Below are 13,407 nucleotides of genomic sequence, written 5' to 3'. Positions count from 1 at the left end.
TTGGGTCCATGTGCACCGCTAATGGCTCAAAAGCCAAAGCAAAAAGAAGTGGAGACGGGGCAACTTTGCCTCCTGGCTCTGTGGAATGCAAATGCGGATGACAATGAACCATTCACCATTATCTTAGCAGTAGGGTTTCTGTAAAGCATCTTGGTCTACTTGATAAACTGCCAAATACCATCCATGCCAAGGTCTCCCACAAATAGCCCCAGTCTACACTGTCAAAGGCCTTGGCAGAATCTAAGGGGAGGAGGGCCCTGTTACCACAGTTATTGCCTGATGTAGGAACCTGAGTTGAGAGAGTGATATGGAGGCTGCCATATTTTTTTCCTTATAAACAGTGCCAGTTGCCTGCAGTCCTGTTGATCTTCTAGCATACGTAGTGTCTGAGTCAAAACCCTGGAACAAGCATATGGCTAATCCAGTAAAACGGAGTCAGCTGAGTCAGAGTACCTGATCTGCATATGTTTGTTCAGGGTCTATGGTTAAAAGTTTAGACACAGGATCAGCAGGACTGCCAGGCACCTGGTATTAATATGGCACCTGGAAATAAATATGACAGCCTTCATATCACTCTCATCTCGAGTCGTGGGTATAAGTTCTGAAATTTAAAAATAAATAAATAATACATTTTATATGATCATACCAATTTAGTGCATAACAGAATGTTTGAAAATAATGTATTCCTTATTATGGAGTACTCCTAAAATGTAAATATATATCAAGGAGTACTTAGGAAGATGCTTCTGCAGGGGGTACCTGCTGTAATAAGGATGGAAAACACTGAGGCAGAATATTGGGGCACAGCAGTGTATAAACAGGCCTGGATGTTCCCTGCCTCGTGTAATGTGGCTATTTATCTATCTGAAGTGAACACTGTAATCCTGCACATTTCACACCTGATGGCTCCCTCATCTCATAATACCCCCAATCTGTAATAGGAAAGGGAAGCCGTTATCATAGCCCCGGTTTGGAGAGATTAGGCAGTGAGTCAGGATCAGCTGACAGCCTGTGGTAAAGCAGTGACATTTATATTATTCGGAGTGGGTGACATGCACATTCCTGTGTTGTGTTTATGTCCGTGTCCTGGAATAACAGGCAATGGTTAGTACAGCCACTAGCTCAGTATGTTTGTATGTATGCGTGTTGCAGTCCATTAAACCCAATATCTAGCAGCAAGCTTTGCCACATGGGCAAGGGAACCACATTCAAAGCTACCAACTGCCCCTTTTTGGAGATACAGTCAATCTTTGGGAACCAGATCCTCTATGCCTCTTTCTTCCTCATCTGTCCCTCTTTCGGGACTGATGTACAGATCTATGTAAATATATGTATTTTTCTACTGGAAAAAATGTGTTTAATTCACGCTAACCTTTATTCCTATCCTTTATTTATTATCCTTATTATTTATTCCTGATATTTCCTTTAAAGGAAACATCAGGCAAATTAATAAAAAAACAGTATGCTGATAGAGAAAAGAAAAAAACGTGCACCTTCCGTCCTCTATGGTCGTGTTTATTTCAGCAGTGATACATCCATCACATAGGATCCATAACGTGGTTTTAGTATTTGCAACCCAGCTTATGCGGCAGTGGTGGTGGAGGAGGTGGGTGGCGGGTCAGAACGGCGGGGAGCGACGGCCGTTTCGTGTCACACAGACACTTGGTCACGCTGCGTTCCGCTTAGTTCAGGAGGGCGGCTAATTCCGGGTTAAGACGGAGATAAACTCCGCCCCTTCCGGATACGTCGCACACTCTGTGATAGGAGTATTAGGTATGACCAAACAAAGCGGCGCCTAGCGTCATACGTCTATTCTGTGCGTCTTGGTGGACGCATCAGAAGGAACTACATTACCCATAAGCCAAGCAGCAATGACGTATATGTATACACGTGTTGCCTCAGCAACGGCTAGGGTAAAAGCAATCCGTGTTGCTCTAAAAAAAGAAAAAGAGCAAAATCTGAAACGGAAAAGACCAGGGTACATTTAACACATCCTCTTTGGTCTATAAGTAGTTACTATCATGGCGTATTAAAAAGCATAAAGGCGCCGCTGAATTGTCATACAACTAATGATCAGGATATAACAATTAAACTAATTGTTTAAAGTGACAGTGATTCTTAAAAGTGAACATAATATAAAAGTAGGAAAAACATTTTTTAAAACCAATACTGGGAATTCAGTTTCTGTTATAGTAGGACGTGGTGTCATTATTCTATAATCACGAATGGAGGGACTGGTGGGCAGAGATTTAGGCATTGCACTGGGGCAGATATCACCCATCTACACAAAAGGAGACGCAATAATTTCACAAGGCAATATTACTATGAAACTATAGATTGAATCCCCGTTCCAAATTTAGTACGGATAAGGGGATAGCGTTGTGACTATTGCGGGTCCAAGTGAAGGTGAAATACAATGCCACAATGCAATGTCAAAGCAACGTCTGGACAGGGCAGATCTAGTAGCTCCACCACCACGCACAACTATCTAGACATTGTGTCTCTATTCTATTTAACATTCATCAATACTCTATCCATTGTATCATAACTCCACTCTATGGATCAAGAGTACTGGCCATTTCTACTTTATCATTCATACCACAAGGGCCCATCGCTTCAGTCCTCAAAATAAGCTTTGTTTCCTCCCTTAACAATAGTCTGTCTCGATCTCCACCTCTGCGTGGATTCTCCACTTTTATCAGTCCAGCAAATTTTATTCCTTTCCCTTTGGAGTCATGAAATTCTCTCATGTGATTATTAGATTAAAACTGGAAAGGGCTGTACTCGCTTTATTAATCACATGAGAGAATTTCATGACTCCAAAGGGAAAGGAATAAAATTTGCTGGACTGATAAAAGTGGAGAATCCACGCAGAGGTGGAGATCGAGACAGACTATTGTTAAGGGAGGAAACAAAGCTTATTTTGAGGACTGAAGCGATGGGCCCTTGTGGTATGAATGATAAAGTAGAAATGGCCAGTACTCTTGATCCATAGAGTGGAGTTATGATACAATGGATAGAGTATTGATGAATGTTAAATAGAATAGAGACACGATGTCTAGATAGTTGTGCGTGGTGGTGGAGCTACTAGATCTGCCCTGTCCAGACGTTGCTTTGACATTGCATTGTGGCATTGTATTTCACCTTCACTTGGACCCGCAATAGTCACAACGCTATCCCCTTATCCGTACTAAATTTGGAACGGGGATTCAATCTATAGTTTCATAGTAATATTGCCTTGTGAAATTATTGCGTCTCCTTTTGTGTAGATGGGTGATATCTGCCCCAGTGCAATGCCTAAATCTCTGCCCACCAGTCCCTCTATTCGTGATTATAGAATAATGACACCACGTCCTACTATAACAGAAACTGAATTCCCAGTATTGGTTTTAAAAAATGTTTTTCCTACTTTTATATTATGTTCACTTTTAAGAATCACTGTCACTTTAAACAATTAGTTTAATTGTTATATCCTGATCATTAGTTGTATGACAATTCAGCGGCGCCTTTATGCTTTTTAATACGCCATGATAGTAACTACTTATAGACCAAAGAGGATGTGTTAAATGTACCCTGGTCTTTTCCGTTTCAGATTTTGCTCTTTTTCTTTTTTTAGAGCAACACGGATTGCTTTTACCCTAGCCGTTGCTGAGGCAACACGTGTATACATATACGTCATTGCTGCTGGGCTTATGAGTAATGTAGTTCCTTCTGATGCGTCCACCAAGACGCACAGAATAGACGTATGACGCTAGGCGCCGCTTTGTTTGGTCATACCTAATACTCCTATCACAGAGTGTGCGACGTATCCGGAAGGGGCGGAGTTTATCTCCGTCTTAACCCGGAATTAGCCGCCCTCCTGAACTAAGCGGAACGCAGCGTGACCAAGTGTCTGTGTGACACGAAACGGCCGTCGCTCCCCGCCGTTCTGACCCGCCACCCACCTCCTCCACCACCACTGCCGCATAAGCTGGGTTGCAAATACTAAGACCACGTTATGGATCCTATGTGATGGATGTATCACTGCTGAAATAAACACGACCATAGAGGACGGAAGGTGCACGTTTTTTTCTTTTCTCTATCAGCATACAGATTGGCTTCTTTTCTTTCTACCCAACGGAGCACACGTCCCTACATGTGTAAAACAGCAAGGACCCGACCAGAGGTGGTGAGAGTGTTTATGCTTTTTTATTCCTTCCACTGTACTTTTTGAATAGGAGTGCCGCACTTTATTTATCCATCTTTACAATATAATAAAAAAACAGATTTACTTACTTGGGGCTTCCTCCAGCCCCTGGTAGTTGTGTGTCCCTGGCCGCAGATCCGCTCTTAGCAAGTCACCCTCCGTATCAGCTAGCGTGGTCGGCGGCTACTGCGCCGCTCATGCTCCCACCACCAAGAGCATTCTGTGCAGAACGCTGCTGCAGGGAGCATGACCGCGAGTGGCCGCACGCTGGGTCTGTAGCCACTGATCTCAGCAGGTCGGCAGCTGCTGCGGAAGGGACCCCAGGCGACCCTCTGAGAGTGGAGCTGCAGTAAGGGACACACTAGCATCCAGGGTCTGGTGGAAGCCCCAGGTAAGTAGATCTGTTTTTTTATTAATTTGCCTGATGTTTCCTTTAAATGTATATATTTCTTATTTTCAAATGTTAATATGAAGGAAAAAAGAACGGATACGAAGGACTAATGCGGTTTGAATGGTCAAACTACATATTTTTCTTCTTATTAAACATTTACAGGTCCTCTACAGGAGGGAGGGAGTTGGGGGTGGCGAAGAGCCGCTATGGGTTGGAGGTTTGAGATCCAATCAGGGCAGCAAATTATTTTTGTTTAGTGTCAGATAATGCAGAGTAAAATAGCTGCAGGTTGACCTTGTACTCCAAGCAGTCGGACTTGAGGCGTTATTTCCTCCATTTGCGTTCAGAGGCATGTGTCTGATTTTGTAGGTTGCGAGTGCTGTGCCAGAGTTGGGGGTGGGATGGATGGGGAGGAATATGGGGTGGGGCAGCAGCAATGTCTAGGCTGTTGGAAGGGCTAGATTTATATTGGACGACAACCAGGTTTGGCAGGTTAGGTTGGGGAGGGTGGATGCAAGGGAGTGGAGGGGGTTGGATAGAACCATTGGTTCAGTGACTGTCAGCAAGTGTAAGGTTCCGTTTTTCATCTCACTGCATAAAGAGTTAATGTATAGAGTATATGTGATGTAAAAAGAGTTTAGAAACCTTTAGATGTATACTCTTTCCTAATTTCCCCTCCCAACTGACTGCTTGTTTTCTGCTAAAGACCAAAAACAGCAGAGAATGTTCTTTAGGGTTGGTTCATATGGGTGGCTGGTGGGACTCCTTGCACCAGTTTGTTTAACCACTGCTAAATGTTTTTCTGCTACTGAGCAGGAAAGCGTTCGGCATCAAGTCCCTGCGTTTCATCACTGCGTCGCACTCTGAACTCCTAGGGGGACTCTGAACCACACAAACGCAGCCACCAGACGCTACATGTAGCATCCAAGACAAGATGATGGTCTACTGTACTGTGACATTTACAACCAAAACCGCTTTCATGCATTTGAATGGAATGACGGTAAATCCCTTTCAAATGGCAGTTTCTTTGGCCGACGAAAGTGTTGTGTTTTCCGCTGTGTGAACCAGCCCTTAGACCACAGGTGTCGAACTCCAGGCCTGGAGGGCCAGATCCATGCCAGTGTTTAAGATGGACTGAGAAAGAGAGGAATGTGTTCTACCTGATGGACCACACCTTTCCAGACCCATCAATTAATTTGAGCTGTGTCAAAAATGTGTGAGGACCTCGGCCCTCGAAGGACCGGTTTGACATCCCTGCCTTAGACATAGGAGCACTCAGAGGTGAAACTATCGGACCATCACTGCAGCAATTCTGTTTTAAAAGGAGCAAAGGTAGAAATTATTGTTATGCAGGATAAAGGAAGCAAATTCAGCAATGTGTGGATCAAAATTCAGGCTACAATGACAACAATTTCAAAGAATAATTAACGGATTGTATTTCAGCTTGACCACGTGGAAAATAAATTACCATAGTATTTCTTTGACCAAACATGCACTGGCCTCCAAGTGGTTAATGCTACTTTGAAAGAGGTTTATTTAATTAAAGTGGCCCTTTTATATGGAAATCATGTATTTATTGTTCACAGACTTCTTGATAAAGGTAAACCTATCTACCCCTCAAACCATTTATTTAAAGACCCCCACTTACATGACCTAATAAATGAAACACGGACTACCATGGCATTGGATTAATTTAGGCCAAAGCAGCCCATCTTTATTTAACCAAATTAACAATAACCCAAAATTGCAAAAACAACACAACCATCATACCCGTAAAATTCCTAACAGAGAGCTGGGGACAGGGGCCCGGAGGTACCCACTGGAACAAATTTTGTTTTCACACTTGAGTGACATGCAGCCTTGTAACCGGCCCACAGCCGCGCATCTCGGCTCGAGGACAGCTGCATGCCCCATAAAATTACTCTCCTCCTGTCGAGGATCTCATCAAACCGGATTTGCCCCGCGACAAATCCAATAACCTACCTCCGGAGCCCCCTTATCCCCCTCCGGCTGCAATGACTAATAAACGTCCCTTAACCCCCCCCCCCTTTAAACCAAAAACCCCACCTAACCATACAAAACAGGGGAGGGAGGGAGGGAGCTTCTTTCCCTGAGCACTCACGGAAGCTGAATGACCCGCCCCCTTCTCCTTACCCAAGCACCCCTTCTTGCCGCGCGCCTAAACTCCGCCCCCCGCCCACCAGATCAACCCAGTACTGCCGGGGCAACGGCTACCTTATCATGCCGTGCCCTACGCAGTCGCAAGCTCCGCTCCAGGCTCTCACTTGATAAAGGTAAACCTATCTACCCCTCAAACCATTTATTTAAAGACCCCCACTTACATGACCTAATAAATGAAACACGGACTACCATGGCATTGGATTAATTTAGGCCAAAGCAGCCCATCTTTATTTAACCAAATTAACAATAACCCAAAATTGCAAAAACAACACAACCATCATACCCGTAAAATTCCTAACAGAGAGCTGGGGACAGGGGCCCGGAGGTACCCACTGGAACAAATTTTGTTTTCACACTTGAGTGACATGCAGCCTTGTAACCGGCCCACAGCCGCGCATCTCGGCTCGAGGACAGCTGCATGCCCCATAAAATTACTCTCCTCCTGTCGAGGATCTCATCAAACCGGATTTGCCCCGCGACAAATCCAATAACCTACCTCCGGAGCCCCCTTATCCCCCTCCACCACGAAAGGGCATGAAACCTTATGCCCTTGAGGCCCCCAACCTCAAAGCTCTCTGAATCCCGTCCTCTAACCCCAAGGCCCAGAGATCCATCCCAATATCTGTGAGGTGTACCCCATCCCTCCTGAGAAACAGCCCAATGTCCTCCTCGAGCTCCCCGTGCCTAATGGCCAACCCCCCATTTCTCACAAAATATCTTGCCACCTCCTTGTTAAGCTTTATCCTGGCTTTGTTCACCTTGCGCACGGAGATGGCCAGCCTCCAATATTCACGGGCAACTACGTCCGACCATACTATGACCGTAGCTGGAAAAAGAGCACGTATTCTGAGGAAATCAAATTTGATTTCCTTGATGATTATCCTGGTGGATTTTGAGGCAAGATCATTGCCCCCTAAATGAAGCACCAAAACATCTGGGGCCCTGTCCAATCTGGCCATACTATGCAATTCTGGCAAAAGACTAGGCCACACCATACCTGGAAAGCCCCTCCAATGAATACGTACCTGGGCTCTCGGAAAGCCCAGCTGTCGGCCCTCCGGCCGAACATCCGCTCTCCTTGCGCCCCTACTAACATAGGAGTGCCCCACAATCCACACGATGGCTGGAGCATCTGCAACAAGAAAAAACAAACTAACAACAACTGATACACTCCAAACACCCCTAACCTATACCAAATGGGGCCTAACGTACGACCTGTAACGCATGGAGTCCCACCGACCAATCCTCTTGATGACTTCCTCCCCTAAACCCCAACGTGCCGCCTCGGTAGCCGCCCCAATTCTGAACGAGTGGGAGGCAAACTCCTGCTGAGGGAGCCCTAAGGATCCCAAACATTTTCGGAACACCGACACGAATTGGAAACGGGACAAAGGAATCCCATCCTGATGAGATAAAAACACCGGTGCCTGGCCGGGGCGAATCGCCTGGAAATCCATGACCTTGCCATACGGGCACATAGGTCCTCCAATAGGGAATAGTGTAATATCCCGCCCCTTGCCTGACTGGTCCGTTTTAGATCGCTGCAGATGGATCACTACTGAATCGCTGCGCACCGTTACGTGCTGCGCGAGAATGCCTCCCACTCCCAGCTTGCTGCGGCTCACCAACTCACCTATTCTAAATGCCCCGAAAAAGGCCAAAACAAACGCCGTAGAGAATAGGACATTCTCGTAGGGTGACACACACAGGTCCGGCAGCACCCTCAACAAACGTTCAAGCAACTGATACGTAACCGGGCGCCTAGAATCCCTTGTTACCGCCCCTTTTTTATAACCCCTCAACGCCTGCCGGACCCTAAAATCTTTGGTCGCGTCTGGCAGACCCCTGGCCTTAAACCAAAAGGCCATCGCCGCCATTTTCTTTGCTACCGCAGACACTGACACCCCATCCACAAAGTTCCTACCCAAAAAATACAGTAATAAGCACAGTCTGTCGTCGTCTGACTCACAACCCCCAGCTTGACTCATCAAAGCATCCCACGCGTTCCAGACCGCCGTGTATGCTGCCGCTGATGGCTCGGACAACGATTTCCCGATCATTCCAGACACGGCCCGAAGGGAATCTTCCACACCGCGGATGGGCAAGGAACCCCACGTTCTTCCGCCGCGGGAGCCGCCGCCCGGAACCTGTCCCACTGAAAGCGAGAAAGCGCATCAGCAATCACATTGTCAACCCCAGGCACATGAACTGCAAACACGTATGTGTTAAGGCGCAAACACTCTAACACCAACTGCCGTAGTAGACATATGACCGGAGGGGATGACGCCGAGCAATTATTGATCGCTGAAACCACCCCCATGTTATCGCAATGGATCCTAACTCGCTTGTTCGCCAGCTGCCCTCCCCATATTCGCAGCGCCACCACTATGGGGAATAATTCAAGTAACACCAAGTTAGTAGTGAAACCAGCCTCAATCCATGACGCATCCCAGGGGGCCGCACACCATTGCCCCCCCAGGAAAACCCCAAAGCCTTGGGACCCCGACGCGTCGGTAAATAACTCCAAATCGGCATTACTTACCGTATCCTGCATCCAAACCGCCCTGCAGTTAAACTCCTCAAGGAATGTCAGCCAAACCCGGAGATCCGCCCGAAGATCCGCCGTCATCCGAATCCTGTGATGTGGGACCACGACCCCTGCCGTCGCCAATGACAGGCGCCTGCAAAATATACGCCCCATGGGCATGATTCTGCATGCGAAGTTCAGTTTTCCCACCAATGACTGGACCTCCCTCAAAGTCATTTTCTTACTCTGAACTGCCAACGCAATGGCCCCTTTCAAATCATCCACCTTATCTTGCGGTAACCTACATTCCATAGATACCGTATCGATGGTGATGCCCAGGAATTTCAGTACCGTAGCAGGCCCCTCCGTTTTTTCTTCTGCCAGCGGGACCCCCAAACGGTTGCAAACATGCTTCATGGTTGCCAAGGCATATGCACAGTCCGGCGAATCCGCCGGACCCATAAACAGAAAATCATCCAGATAATGGATGACTGACTGCACGCCCGACACGTCCTTTACCGCCCATTCCAAAAACCCGCTAAACTTCTCAAAAAACGCACACGACACCGAACAACCCATGGGCAAGCATCTATCCACGAAATACTTACCTTTCCAAAAACACCCGAGCAACCGGAAGCTGGACGGGTGAACTGGCAACAGACGAAAAGCCGACTCAATGTCGGTTTTCGCCAAACACGCACCCTGCCCTAACAGTCTTACCCAACTAACTGCTGTGTCAAAAGAGGTATAGACAACCGACGCGTCATCACTTGACAGGCCATCATTCACGGAAGCGCCCCGTGGGAAAGACAGATGGTGAATCAAGCAAAATGACCCGGGCTCTTTCTTTGGCACCACCCCGAGGGGGGACACCACCAGACCAACTAAGGGACAGGTCTGAAAGGGGCCCGCTAACCGCCCCGCCTCCACCTCCTTAGCTATCTTCTTGTCCACAACTTCCGGACGCTCGTTTGCGGATTTTAAATTCTTAAACGGAGGGCTGCACTGCAACGAGCAGCTGCTTGGAATAACAAAACCCTCTTCAAAACCCAAACGTAAAAATTCAGCTATTTCTTGATTAGGAAACCTGCTTAGAAACCCCACCATCTCTGCCACCCTCACTGGCGTCATCCCTTTTATGCCCAGCATCTGCATGCTTGCCTCTCTTGAGTTTGTAACATCTTGCGGCCGTGTGCGAGCCCCCGCAATTGGAGCACTCGTGCTTGAACCGGCATGATTGGCCAAAACGACAGGAACCGTCGTTATACTGCCAACACACGCCCTTTCCTTTGGTGGCCAGCTGACCACCTGCAGATGATCCGCTGGCCGTTGCCTGAAAGGATTGAGGACCTCTGGCTGGAATCATGAGACGCATCCAAAGAGTTATATCTTTGTGGTCCCAGCGCACCGCAGGGCGAACTGCTTTCTCTTGCCTAAACTGCTCATCGTAACGCAACCATGCGTTACCCCCATAGGACCGATGAGCCTCCCCTATGGAATCCATGTAACCGAAGAGCGCCGAGCAATGCTCAGGCTGCCTTTCCCCGATCACGCTCGCCAGAATTGAGAACGCCTGGAACCAATTCTGGAAAGTGCGCGGAATCAATCTGTACCGCCGTTCCTCCTCCCTCTTCTTCTCGTCCGGCTTACCTTTATCCAGGTTAAACTTCTCAAGGGGAAGTAATGAAAATATCTCCACATACTCCCCTCTCCATATCCTTTCTTTAACTTCCTGCTTTAGGTGGAAACCCAGGAGACCGTTAAAACACACATATAGCTCTGCAAAAGCCGCGTCTGCTAAACGCACCTGTCCCGCCCCGTCTGAACGTGCCACCTCGCTAGAGGACCCCTCCTGCCGCACCACAGTCTCCGCTTGTACCCCCACTAAACCCATAGCCGCCGGCGGCGCCACCTGAACCACCCCTTGCGCTAGCGGGACCCTGGCTTGAGACGCAACATCTACTTGAGATGCCGGCGGGCTCAGGACACTTGCCGACCCAGCCCCCACACCCCCCGACCCGGGTGCCCAAGCAGACCCCGGTGCCACTACTGCTCCCCCCACAACACTTGAGACTCCTGTACCTCCATCTGGTACCACCTGCCCCTGCCCTGGCTGCAGAGACCCCGCCACCCCAGTGCCTCCCGCTCCCCCAGGGGCTACCCCGCACATACCCAACAACAATGTGGCTAAAGCCTTAACAGCAGCTATATTGGCCTCACCTGGCTGCTCCGGACGCAAGTCCCTGCCAGCCGTCACTCCGGATCCACTGGCGACGACCTCCTCCTCGACCGCTGACTCAGCTTCGGAAGCGGAGCTGCCCCTGGCCGCCTGGCCACTGGGCCGCTGCTCCGGCTGTTGCCTCCTCACTCCTTGCTGGGACCTGGTTTTCTTCTTGGGCACAGCTGCCCGGCCTCCAGACTTGCTCTTCCTGGTGGAGGCGCTGCTCCCACTGTGACCCGACCGGGCCGCCGCGGTGTGTGGCGCGGCGCCCGCAGGGTGGTTGTCCTTCCGCTGGGCCCTTTTTGTCTGCCGCGCTGTGCAGGGGCTGATGGCCTCCTGTCTTCTGGCCGCTGCGTCACTGCTGGCTGCCCCGCCCGACGGCCCTTCTCCTGGTGAGTCCTGACGGCGTTCAGGGTTCCTCTCGGCAGCCCCCCGCGTCCCATCTGACGCCTTCTTAGCAGGGGGAGGCGGAGGGTCTCGGTTGGGGCTCCCCGCTCGGCGCTGGGCTCTACCTGGAGGCTCAGGGCTGAGCCGGTCCGGTGGGCGGGACGTCCTTCTCTCCTCCACGTGCGGGGTCGGAGCGCTGGTCGCCGCAGCTGCACCTGGCTCCCCAGCCTCCCCCGTCATACTGGCTCCCATCGCCGACAGCTGCAGTTGGACCCAGGCCGGGCCGCGAGATGCAGCCTCCGACCTGATCCGTGCCACTAGCTCCTCTAAGGTGTCCATTCCGGGGTGCGGGCGCTCAGCTTCCAGCTTCTTTCCCTGAGCACTCACGGAAGCTGAATGACCCGCCCCCTTCTCCTTACCCAAGCACCCCTTCTTGCCGCGCGCCTAAACTCCGCCCCCCGCCCACCAGATCAACCCAGTACTGCCGGGGCAACGGCTACCTTATCATGCCGTGCCCTACGCAGTCGCAAGCTCCGCTCCAGGCTCTCACTTTCCTGCAGGGAGAAGGTGTGAAGTCCAAGCACAGAGGGAGGGCTAAGAAGGACCTTATCTCCTGGCATTTACAAGGCAGATAAGATTCCTACATTTCACTAGCACAAGAGGAATAAATTGCTGAGAGTTCTTCAAGGACTCAAAGTAATGATTTGCATGGCCATTTAGGGTAGCCACACATTAAAGGCTCCTACATATACACACACACAACTTTTCCACCCAACAATCAATTGTTCCAACTTGATGTTTTGGACGATAGTTGGGTGTGAGTATGGGCAGCTAACTACTAGACGGCCAACTGATAATGGGCCGTTTTTCCTGTTCCAACCAGCGGTTCAATTGAACAACTATCGTGCAGGTTGGTCGCATGTTGTTTGAACGACTGGTTGTTTTTTGAATGCGGATACGGTGTGCGCGTAGTAGTTAAATTAATTGGTTATTTAGTTGGTCAGCGTGTGTGTACGTATTTGTTGTGTAGACAACAGGTTGTGCGGATCGTGATGTTATGCGGTTAGTTGTGCATTAAGTTGTACGTTTGTACAAACCTTCTGTGCACATGCTAGATGGCTGTTGCCCAATGGGGATCGGGACCTGATCGTTTGGGCAGTATTGCTACTGTATAGACGCATACTTGGTTGTAGACCAAAAGTTGCAGACAGCCTAGAAGTACGGTCTGCTTACCACAATGGACCTAAGGTGGCCACACACTATGCAATGTTTTAAATATCTGTTCAATTCAAGAATCGAAATCAATTTTTCTGACTGATTGTAACATTTCAAAAATCTGACCAATGTACCACACACATATATGTTCAGTTTTTCCCCAATTATGAAAAAAATGATTAGCAACTCTGAGAAAATTGCTAGCGTGTGTATATTACTAAATTGACAATCTAACACACACCATACAATCTTTAGAAAAATTTAAGAGAAATACGATCATATTTATCGAATTTCCGTAA

General features: G+C 48.8%; 1 protein-coding gene across 2 annotated transcripts in view; it reads left to right on the top strand.

Moving 5' to 3' along the window:
- The window catches only part of RARA (retinoic acid receptor alpha), a 217,856-nt gene that overhangs the window by 159,681 nt on the left and 44,768 nt on the right, over positions 1-13,407 (top strand). The window lies entirely within an intron of this gene.

Source organism: Hyperolius riggenbachi, chromosome 12, assembly GCF_040937935.1.
Source record: "Hyperolius riggenbachi isolate aHypRig1 chromosome 12, aHypRig1.pri, whole genome shotgun sequence".
NCBI lineage: Eukaryota > Metazoa > Chordata > Amphibia > Anura > Hyperoliidae > Hyperolius > Hyperolius riggenbachi.
The sequence above is the reverse complement of the archived record's forward strand: the minus strand, read 5'-3'. Positions and strand labels throughout refer to the sequence as shown.